This window comes from Arabidopsis thaliana (assembly GCF_000001735.4).
Source record: "Arabidopsis thaliana chromosome 1 sequence".
NCBI lineage: Eukaryota > Viridiplantae > Streptophyta > Magnoliopsida > Brassicales > Brassicaceae > Arabidopsis > Arabidopsis thaliana.
In genome coordinates this window covers 14,656,721-14,668,668 of record NC_003070.9, presented here as the reverse complement: position 1 = coordinate 14,668,668, position 11,948 = coordinate 14,656,721, and the positions used below count along the sequence as shown (strand labels likewise).

Sequence of the window (11,948 nt, the reverse complement as noted above, 5' to 3'; positions counted from 1 at the left end):
GAGATTCGATCATAGACGTCCAGCGTCCAAAAGACGTTCAAATGGATGTCTGATCTACGAATTCCAGAGATATGTAGACTCGACCTAGGGATTGGCTTGTCTGCCTATTGGCTTTGATAGATTGTTTCTTAAACCCTGCTCTGCTATGTTTCATCAACGAGAGTTGAGATTAGGAAGTGGTAGAGTTATGGGGGTCTCTGTCACGAGAGTGGATTGACCCGATTTTTGAATCTATCGTCATGGGTATCTACCTTTCGCCTATTAGCCATTTGATGAACCCCAGAGTTACCTTTATCAATGAATCCATCCTTAGAACTTCTATTAGATTTATTTGTATCCCCTGTTGATTGCACTTTTATTTACCTGTTATTTGTATCCTCTATTTGCATCCCCTGTTGATTGCATTTTAGTTCTTAATTTTGTCACCTGTTGGTTCTACTCGACCCAATGATCGAGTAGGGCTGTTAAGTTCTCATCTTTACTTGTTTGAATCCTGACCTAGGATTGTTACTAGAAACCCACCATCATTATAATCTGGCTTGACTTAGTTGCTTTTGTACACATCTTGAGTGCTAGCAATACAGTGGACTGGATTGACACCCTCTATAACTTCATCGACATGTTTGTGTTTTAGAGGAATTGAACTGAACTCACACAGCATTCAACACATAAGTAGGCGTAAAAACCTGCTTATCAATTTGGCGTCGTTGTCAATTCATTGTTGCATTATTACATTCAAGATATCAGAAACTTTTAAGATCAAGTTCTTTTACATTTTTCAAGTTACTAACTCATATTTTCGTCTGCTTGTTTTTGTGGTATAGGTACTAATCTTTGTGCATGCAAACTCGATCCAAAGGTTATGCACACCTATTACCATTCAGAGACAGAATTGACAAAATAGCTCGTGAGTTACAAGAAACCAAAGCAAAGGCAGCCTGTGATCAGAACAGCCAAGCTGCTATGGATCAACAGAACAGACCAGTTGATGTTCAAGATCCACCTAATGTTGATCAACCAAGAAACATTGGTGCTGGTGATACCCCAAGGAATTATCACCAAAGACAAGGGATAGTGCCACCACCAGCTCAGAACAACAACTTTGAGATCAAGAGTGGTCTCATGGTCCAAGGAAACAAGTTTCATGGTCTATCCATGGAAGACCCCCTGGACCATCTTGACAGCTTTGATAGGCTTTGTGGCCTTACCAAGATCAATGGTGTCACTGAAGATATGTTTAAGCTCATGATATTTCCCTTCTCTTTAGGAGACAAGGCACACCATTGGGGGAAGACTCTACCCCCAGACTCCATCACCTCATGGGACGATTATAAGAAAGCTTTTCTTGCCAAGTTCTTCTCTAACGCTCGCACCGGTAGATTGAGGAACGAGATCTCAGGTTTCAACCAGAAAAACAATGAAACTTTATGTGAAACTTGGGAGAGGTTTAAAAGCTACACCACTCAGTGCCCTCATCACGGTTTCAAGAAGGCTTCATTATTGAGCACACTCTACAGAGGAGCCTTACCAAAGATAAGAATGCTACTTGACACCGCCTCCAATGGAAACTTCTTGATCAAGGATGTAGTAGAAGGCTGGGAGTTGGTCGAAAATCTAGCACAATCTGATGGGTGCTACAATGAAGACTATGATCGCTCAATGAGAGGAACTGGAGGAACTGAGGATATACAGAGCAAGGATATCAAGGCTCTGAATGAGAATTTAGACAAGCTGATGCTGGCTCAGCAGAAGCAGATACACTACATCACTGATGAAGAGCACTTCCAAATGCAAGAAGGGGGGAATGATCAAACTGAAGCGCATTGCTACATCCGGAAGCAAGGAGGGTTCAACAAGGGGTACAACAATTACAAGCCCAACCCTAACCTCTCCTACAGAAGCACCAATGTAACTAACCCCCAAGATCAAGTGTATCCACCACAACAGAATCAGTCCAAACCTTTTGTTCAGTACAACCAAGGTTATGTCCCTAAACAACAGTTCAATGGAAGCTACCAACAGCAGAATCCACTACCAGGGTTCACTCAACAACCACAACAAGCCCCAACAGCTCAAGATCCTGAAATTAAGCAACTCATTCAACAGATCATCCAAGGACAAGCAACTAGAGCCATGGCTTTTGAAAAGAAGATAGTTGAACTACACAACAAGATCGATTGTTCTTACAACGATCTGAATGTCAAGTTTGAAGCTCTGAATTCAAAAATCAAGTATGTGGAGAGTCAATTTGCATCAACCTCTGCTCCGAAGCATCCTTAGCAACTTCCAGGGAAAGCAGTCCAGAATCCTAAAGACTATGCTACTGCTAATGCTATCACCATCCACCAAGAAGATGAGTCTCCACCAAATCATCAGACTCTCAATACTGAGGACAGTATGATTCAAGAAGGAGGGGATTCAACTCAAATTGCTGCACCTGCCACCCAGCAATTCATCTGGACCATAGAGCACACACCTTTGCTGAACACTCAACATTCTGGAAAAAAGTTCAAAATTGAAAAACTCAAGAAAGATCAGAATCAAGAGATGATTAGCAGTGCCTCCACTCAAGAAACATACAAGAAGAAAGTCATCCAAGAAAAACTTGATGATCCGGTTCATTCACTCTGCCATGCTCTCTAGGATCATTGACATTCAATATGTGCCTTTGTGATTTGGGAGCATCTGTTAGCCTTATGCCTCTCTCTACAGCTAAAAGGCTAGGGATCATGGAATTCAAATTCTGCAACTTAGCTGATGGTTCTGTTGCACACCCTCATGGTCTAATAGAAAATCTGCCTGTCAAGATTGGAAATGTTGAGATACCTACAGACTTTGTGGTATTAGACGTGGATGAAGAAGGCAAGGATCCCCTGATCCTAGGCAGACCATTCTTAGCTTCAGCTGGAGCAGTCATAGATGTCAGGAATGGAAAAATTAATCTGAACCTTGAAAAAGGCATCAAGATGAAGTTTGACATCAGAGAAGCTTCAAAGAAATCAACAACAGGAGGTCAGAGTTTTGGAATTCAAGATATGTATGTTGATGAAGAAACAAAAGCTGAAACCTCACCAAAAGTCAATTATACTTCTCAACTTAGCAAGCTGAAGAGAACTTTTGACCACAAGAAGAGAGCAACAGAAACACTATTTTAGATTGAAGATCCTACAGAAGATGACTGGTATGAGATGAGAAAAAAATTTTGAATGGTAAAGCAGAGTCATAGAGGGATTATTTTCAAGGGTGATGAAGCTGAAGGATCAACTTTGGCTGTTTGAAAAAAGAGTTAAAAAGATTTCAGATGGTATTGACGAAGAGAAGATGGAAACTGCACTAGCTGTCAAGGAAGATGAAAATTTCACAACAGCATGGTTTGCACCAGAAGATCTGAAAGGAGTTCACTTAGAGGAAAGAAGCCTAGAGAGCAAGTTGTTGAGTGAGGAGGAAACTCCTATTCTAACTTATTCTCCGGGAGTGCCTAAACAGCCCACCTACCCCTCTGCTGAAGAAGAACACTTGACACTTGATTATGTTACTGAATAACTTCTAGAACTCAGGATAGAATACAAAGCTCAAGAGGATACCATTGGGGAGCTAACTTACAAAATGGAAGGACTGAACCATGCAATCTTGGAACTTTAAGAAATGATTAAAGGCTACCCCAATTTTGAATTTGAGGATTGGTCAAAGGAGCCAGGTTCAGAAGAAGAAGACTACTCTGTTGATCAGAAAGAAGCTTACTTTGAAGAAAAATCAAATGAGTACTCCTCCTACCATGTCTCAAGAGAGGATGCAGAGTATGATTCAAACATTGAAAATTCAACCATTAAAGATGAGGACTTTTCTGTTCCTCTCTTCAACCTTTTTTTGGACTAAGCACTGTAAGAGTCAAGCTTGAATTCTTCATCTTTAATTATGCCTAATGCTAGATCTAGAGTAATTAACTAGATCATGAATCCAGACAATAGATATGCCCGCCATAGGTATCTGTAGTCGGATCTATTATTTGATGAGTCTGGTTTATAGGTGTGTAATAAGAATCGGCCTATGTACTAAGATGAACAATTGAACTTGTTAAGAATGCGTATTTAGGTTGATAGTTTATCGGCTTCTCCAGTTATTATTAGCTATAGATATAGGGAGTTTCGCGGCACGCCCACCGGTTATTCCATAATTAGAGTTTGAGTTTAAGAATGGTTCGATAACAACCTAGCTTTCATTAGATCTACTAACCAATAGTTTCCTGAAAATACCATGTTCCTAGCTTTTTATTAAATCGTTTACAACCCAATCAATCTGCTGTTTTCTTATTTTGTTTTCTAACTATTTTACTCATACCTTAATAGCTTAATCTCGACATTTAACTCACTGTTTGAACAAAAGAACTCCGCGAATTCGATCCTAAAATATTGCAATTGATCTCTTATTTGAGAGAGTAGTTCTAGGTAATTTGAACCATATCAAATTTGGCGCCGTTGCCGAAGTTCTTGGGAATCATCATTGAGTTTAGTTTAGAGATTTTGTCTAGTTTTTACTTCTATTTTGNTACTCACGCGTTTCTTGTTTTCTTCTTTTCCGTGTTTCAGGTGTATGCCTAGGCAAACAAGGAGCACAAAACAGAAGGAGCTTATCAACTTGTCTGTTCTGGACTAGGGAGAACTTGAACGCATCAACCAAAAAACTAAAAAATTAGCAATCGCTGACAGAGTCATCAGAGCTGATGCAGAAGGAGTTTTGAGAGATGAGGATGGGCAAGCCTACAATGAGGCTGGTTAGAGATTGGATGATCATGGACTCATCCTACCCGAGGACGCCAATGAGGATCAGGCGTGCCTCAATGCGCAATTAGCTACTAGAGACGCAGCAGGGCTCGGTGTCGAGCGATACCAACTGGGTGTCGATCGACACCATCGGGAGCAGCACGCAGATGCAATCGGTGTCGAACGACACAATAGAGGTGTCGATCGACAGCAACACCACATTCCTGCAGCTATTCCTCCAGCTGCGGAACCACGTCGTACTCTTGGGAATTTCAACAAGCCAGACCTGTTCTATGCTAATCGATCAGCGATTGTACCCTCACCATTTTAGAGGAACGACTATGAGCTGAAGCATGGCTACTTTGCTTTAGTTGGCCAGCATCCTTTCCATGGCTTATCTCATGAGCAGCCAATGGATCATATCGAGCGATTTGAGGATCTTGTTTTGAGCATCAAGGCTAATGGAGTTTCAGAGTTTGAAAGCTCTAGGGAAGCATCAAGATAGCCTTCTTGAACAATTTCTACGATGATGCTAAGTTTGAGGAGTTGAGAAACAAGCTGTCTACCTTCACACAAGGTCCAGTTGAAGCTTTCAAGGCTGCTTGGGTTCGTTTCAAGGAGTACCAACGAGATTGTCCACATCATGATTTCAGTGAGGTACAACTTCTAGGTACCTTCTTCAGAGGAGTTGATTGGAGATACCAGATGGCTCTAGATGCAGCGAGCAATGGTAACTTCAATACACGTTACCCAGCTGATGCTACAGCCTTGATAGAGAACCTTGCTTGCAGCAACAGTACCAAGAATGCTGATTTTGAGAGGAAGAAGATTGCTGGAGCTGTTTCAGGAACTCTGATAGCAGAGGTGAATGCTAAGCTGGATTCAGTTCATAACTTGCTCACAGGGAAGAAGCATGTCCATTTTGCAGCTGAAGAAGAGACTATTGAGCCTGAGCCTGAGTCAGTGGAAGGAGTCTTTTACATAGATGGTCAGGGATACAGGAAATTTGGGCAGCCACAAGGCAACTTCAGTGGCAACAGATTTGCAGGGAACCAGGGTTCCTCATACTACACTCCAAAGCCTGCTTTCCAGAAGACTTTTCTTCAAAGCAGCTTTCAGAGGACCTATGGAAATTCAACTTACCAAGCCCCCCCCCCCCTCAGCAGAGACAAGAATGGAATCAATGCTTGAGTAGATTCTTGAGAGCCAAACAAAGCTTCTTGTGGAGTTTAATGGCAAGTTTGATGCTGTCTACACAGATCTTAATGGGAAGATCGACAATCTGAGCTCTCACTTGAAGAAGCTAGATGTACAGGTAGCTCAAACTGCACAATCTATCAAGAGACAAGAAGGTTTTCTTCCTGGTAATCCTGATGCTAACCAAAGAAAGAGCTGTAATGCCATCTTGATCAGAGAAGGAGATGATGTGTGGGAGGAATTGGACACTGAAGACGAGTTGGAGCTTGTAGTTGCAGAGATGGTATCGACCAACACCCTCCTATGTCGATCGACACCATATGGGACGCTTTTCTCAGAGACGACCCACTACGACGGTGTCGATTGATACCCCTCTAGTATCGATCGACACTGGATCTGGACTGCACCTTGTGAGGTGCAAGTATCTATAGAATTCTTCATCTTTAACTATGCCTAATGCTAGATCTAGAGTAATTAACTAGATCATGAATCCAGACAATAGATATGCTCGCCATAGGTATCTGTAGTTGGATCTATTATTTGATGAGTCTGGTTTATAGGTGTGTAATAAGAATCGGCCTATTTACTAAGATGAACAATTGAACTCTTTAAGAATGCGTATTTAGGTTGATAGTTTCTCGGCTTCTCCGGTTATTATTAGCTATAGATATAGGGAGTTTTGCGGCACGCCCACCAGTTATTCTATAATTAGAGTTTGAGTTTAAGAATGGTTCGATAACAACCTAGCTTTCATTAGATCTATTAACCAATAGTTTCCTGAGAATACCTTGTTCCTAGCGTTTTATTAAATCGTTTACAACCCAATCAATCTGCTGTTCTCTTATTTTGTTTTCTTACTATTTCACTCATACCTTGCTAGCTTAATCTTGACATTTAACTCATTGTTTGAATAAAAGAACTCCGTGAATTCGATCCTAAAATACTGTAATTGATCTCTTATTTGAGAGAGTAGTTCTAGGTAATTTGAACCATATCACTCCTAATTCATCTCTAACTCTTATAATTAGTTAATGCATTGGATTGTGACACATTTTGACCATGAAAACACAAACAAAACTGTTTACTGATTCTAAGCAATTTTTTGTTGGTTTAGGTTCTTTTGGGAGAAAATGGGTATAAGTGTTTTCTAAACACTCCTAATCCAACTCTAACTCTTATCATTAGTCAAATGCATTGGATTGTGACACATTTTGACCATAGAAACAGTAGCAAAGCTATTTACTGCTCCTAAGCAAATTTTTGTTGGTTTTAGCCTCTTTTGGGACAAAATGGGTATAATTATTGGCTAAACACTCTTAATCCATCTCTAACTCTTATAATTAGTCAAATGCATTAGATTTTGACCTATTTTAACCATAAAATCACTAACAAAACAGTTTCCTGCTTCTAAGCAATGTTTTGTTGGTTTTATCCTCTTTTGTGAGAAAATGGGTATAAGCGTTGGCTAAATCACTCTTAATCCATCTCTAACTCTTATAATTAGTCAAATGCATTAGATTGTGACACATTTTGACCATAGAAACACTAAAAAATATTAACTGCTTCTAAGCTAATTTTTGTTGGTTTTACCCTCTTTTGGGAGAAAATGGGTATAAGTGTTATCTAAACACTCCTAATCCATCTCTAACTCTTATAATTAGTTAAAGGCTTTGGATTGTGACACATTTTGACCATAGAAACACTAACAAAGCTATTTACTGCTTCTAAGTTATTTTTTGTTGGTTTTAGCCTCTTCTGGGAGAAATTGGGTATAAGTGTTGTCCAAACATTCCTAATCTATCTTTATCTCTTATAATTAGTCAAATGCATTGGATTGTGACACATTTTGACCATAGAAACACTAACAAAACTGGTTAGTGCTTTTAAGCAATTTTTTGTTGGTTTTACTCTGTTTTAGGAGAAAATGGGTATAAGTGTTGTCTAAACACTCCTAATCCATCTCTAACTCTTATAATTAGTTAAAGGCTTTGGATTGTGACACATTTTGACCATAGAAACACTAACAAAGCTATTTACTGCTTCTAAGTTATTTTTTGTTGGTTTTAGCCTCTTTTGAGAGAAAATGGGTATAAGTGTTGTCCTAATACTCTTAATCTATCTTTCTTTCTTATAATTAGTCAAATGCATTGGATTGTGATACATTTTACCATAGAAAACACTAACAAAGCTATTTACTACTTCTAAGCAATTTTTTGTTGGTTTTAGCCACTTTTGGGACAAAATGGGTATAAGTGTTGTCTAAACACTCCTAATATATCTTTAACTGATAGAATTAGTCAAATAAATTGGATTGTGATACATTTTGACCATGGAAACACTAACAAAGCTATTTACTGCTTCTAAGCAATTTTTTTTAATTGGTTTTAAGCTTTTTTTAGTTGAAAATGGGTATAAGTGTTGTCTAAACACTCTTAATCCATCTCTAACTCTTATAATTAGTCAAATGCTTTGGATTGTGACACATTTTGACCATAAAAACACTAACAAAGCTATTTACTGCTTCTAAGCAATGTTTTGTTGGTTTTAGCCTCTTTTGGGAGAAAATGGGTATAAGTGTTGTCTAAACACTCCTAATCCATCTCTAACTCTTATAATTAGTCAAATGCATTGGATTCTTACACATTTTGACCATAAAAACACTAACAAAACTGTTTAGTACTTATAAGCAATTTTTTGTTGGTTTTAGCCTCTTTTGGGAGAAAATGGGTATACGTGTTGTCTAAACACTCTAATCCATCCCTAACTCTTATAATTAGTCAAATGCATTGGATTGTGACACATTTTGACCATAAAAACACTAACAAAACTGTTTAGTGTTTTAAAACAATTTTTGTTGGTTTTACCCTGTTTTAGGAGAAAATGGGTATAAGTGTTGTCTAAACACTCCTAATCCATCTCTAACTCTTATAATTAGTCAAATGCATTGGATTGTGACACATTTTGACCATAAAAACACTAACAAAACTGTTTACTGCTTCTAAGCAATTTTTTGTTGGTTTTAGCCTCTTTTGGGAGAAAATGGGTATAAGTGTTGTCTAAACACTCCTAATCCATCTCTAACTCTTATAATTAGTCAAGTGCATTGGATTGTTACACATTTTGACCATAAAAACACTAAAAAAACTATTTACTGCTTTTAAGCAATTTTTTGTTGGTTTTAGCCTCTTTTGGGACAAAATGGGTATAAGTGTTGTCTAAACACTCCTAATCCATCTCTAACTCTTATGATTAGTCAAATGCATTGGATTCTGACACATTTTGACCATAAAAACACTAACAAAAGTGTTTACTGCTTCTAAGCAATGTTTTGTTGGTTTTAGCCTCTTTTGGGAGAAAATAGGTATTAAGTATTGTCTAAAAACTCCTAATCCATCTCTAACTCTTATAATTAGTCAAATGCATTGGATTCTTACACATTTTGACCATAAAAACACTAACAAAACTATTTACTGCTTCTAAGCAATTTTTTGTTGGTTTTAGCCTCTTTTGGGAGAAAATGGGTATAAGTGTTGTCTAACACTCTTAATCCATCTCTAACTCTTATAATTAGTCAAATAAAAATAGATTGTGACACATTTTGACCATAGAAACACTAACAAACCTATTTACTGCTTCTTAGCAAATTTTTGTTGGTTTTAGCCTCTTTTGGGAGAAAATGGGTATAAGTGTTGTCTAAACACTCCTAATCCATCTCTAACTCTTATAATTAGTCAAATGCATTGGATTGTGACACATTTTGACCATAAAAACACTAACAAAACTGTTTACTACTTCTAAGCCATTTTTTGTTGGTTTTACCCTCTTTTTGGAAAAAATGGGTATAAGTGTTGTCTAAACCCTCCTAACCCATCTTTAACTCTTATAATTAGCCAAAGCCCTTGGATTGTGACACTTTTTGCCCATTAAAACCCTAACAAAGCTATTTACTGCTTTTAAGCAATTTTTTGTTGGTTTTAGCCTCTTTTGGGAGAAAATGGGTATAAGTGTTGTCTAAACACTCCTAATCCATCTTTAACTCTTATAATTAGTCAAAGGCATTGGATTGTGACACATTTTGACCATAGAAACACTAACAAAGCTATTTACTGCTTCTAAGCAATTTTTTGTTGGTTTTAGCCTCTTTTGGGAGAAAATGGGTATAAGTGTTGTCTAAACACTCCTAATCTATCTTTAACTCTTATAATTAGTCAAATGCATTGGATTGTGATACATTTTGACCATGGAAACACTAACAAAGCTATTTACTGCTTCTAAGCAATTTTTTATTGGTTTTAGCCTCTCTTAGGAGAAAATAGGTATAAGTGATGTCTAAACACTCCTAATCCATCTATAACTCTTATAATTAGTCAAATGCTTAGGATTGTGAAACATTTTGACCATTGAAACACTAACAAAGCTATTTACTGCTTTTAAACAAATTTTTGTTGGTTTTAGTCTCTTTTAGGAAAAAATGGGTATAAGTATTGTCTAAACACTCTTAATCCATCTCTAACTCTTATATTTAGTCAAAGGCTTTGGATTGTGACACCTTTTGACCATAGAAACACTAACAAAGCTATTTACTGCTTCAAGCAATGTTTTGTTGGTTTTAGCCTGTTTTGGGAGAAAATGGGTATAAGTGTTGTCTAAACACTCCTAATCTATCTTTATCTCTTATAATTAGTCAAATGCATTGGATTGTGACACATTTTGACCATAGAAACACTAACAAAGCTATTTACTACTTCTAAGCAATTTTTTGTTGGTTTTAGCCTCTTTTGGGAGAAAATGGGTATAAGTATTGTCTAAACACTCCTAATCCATCTCTAACTCTTATAAAAAGTCAAATGCATTGGATTGTGACACATTGTGACCATAAAAACACTAACAAAACTGTTAACTGCTTCTAAGCAATTTTTTATTGGTTTTAGCCTCTTTTAGGAGAAAATAGGTATAAGTGTTATCTAAACACTCCTAATCCATCTAAAACTCTTATAATTAGTCAAATGCTTTGGATTTTGACACATTTTGACCATAGAAACACAAACAAAGCTATTTACTGCTTTTAAGCAATATTTTGTTGGTTTTAGCCTCTTTTGGGACAAAATAGGTATAAGTGTTATCTAAACACTCCTAATCCATTTCTAACTCTTATAATTAGTCAAATGCATTGGATTCTGACACATTTTGACCATAAAAACACTTACAAAACTGTATACTGCTTCTAAGTTATTTTTTGTTGGTTTTAGCCTCTTTTGGGAGATAATGGGTATAAGTGTTGCCTAAACACTCTAATCCATCTCATTTGATTTTTGAACATACATGCATTATCTCTTATATAGTCATTATATTCATAGATTTATTCTATTTGTCTTTACAGATGCAATGGGTCAGGTTGTCGATCAGTCTGGAATCCAAGATCTTAACGCTAACAACAAGCCCACCAAAAAAATCGATTTCCATTTGAGAGATCAGAAGTACAAACAATCTATATTCATATTCATTCTTATTTAGATGTTTGTTGTTTTTTTACTTTTTACTAATAAATTTATTCTTTCCATTTTTAGTGACACTCGCTTGGCATGTATACTTTGGGGGAAGTATGCTGAGATTGTTGACCAAGCTTGCCAGGAGTCAACCGATGGTATTGTTGTTTGCATAATCCGATTTGCGAAGATCAATCTCTACAACGATAATTATATTGTTATGTGTTACTACATATCTATACTATTTTTAAAAACATGACCTTTTAATTTTGAAACAGATAGTAGGAGTGTTCCAATTCCTTTGATGGTTCACAAGTCTTCGTGGATCCCACGTTGGGCTGAGTTGGTCCTTTTGAGCAAAGGTAATTNGTAATTATTTGCCACTAAATATAATGGCTTTTACATAATTATAAGCCAAGTAAAATTTCCTGATATATAGCATGCAACCGATGGGGGTACATTGGGAAGTCCGGGTCTTTTCAACAGAGGGCCAAGCACCAAGACT

At 37.3% G+C, this 11,948-nt stretch overlaps 3 pseudogenes across 3 annotated transcripts; all 3 read left to right on the top strand.

Moving 5' to 3' along the window:
- Window positions 1-963: 963 nt before the first annotated feature.
- AT1G39511 lies at window positions 964-3,870 on the top strand (annotated as a pseudogene; the record flags this gene model as incomplete). The annotated part of the gene is made up of 1 exon: window positions 964-3,870.
- Window positions 3,871-4,551: 681 nt separating this feature from the next.
- Window positions 4,552-6,387, top strand: AT1G39510 (annotated as a pseudogene; the record flags this gene model as incomplete). Its single annotated transcript has 1 exon — window positions 4,552-6,387.
- A 4,955-nt stretch (window positions 6,388-11,342) lies between these two features.
- AT1G39430 lies at window positions 11,343-11,816 on the top strand (annotated as a pseudogene; the record flags this gene model as incomplete). The annotated part of the gene is made up of 3 exons: window positions 11,343-11,434; window positions 11,525-11,601; window positions 11,722-11,816.
- Window positions 11,817-11,948: the final 132 nt, after the last annotated feature.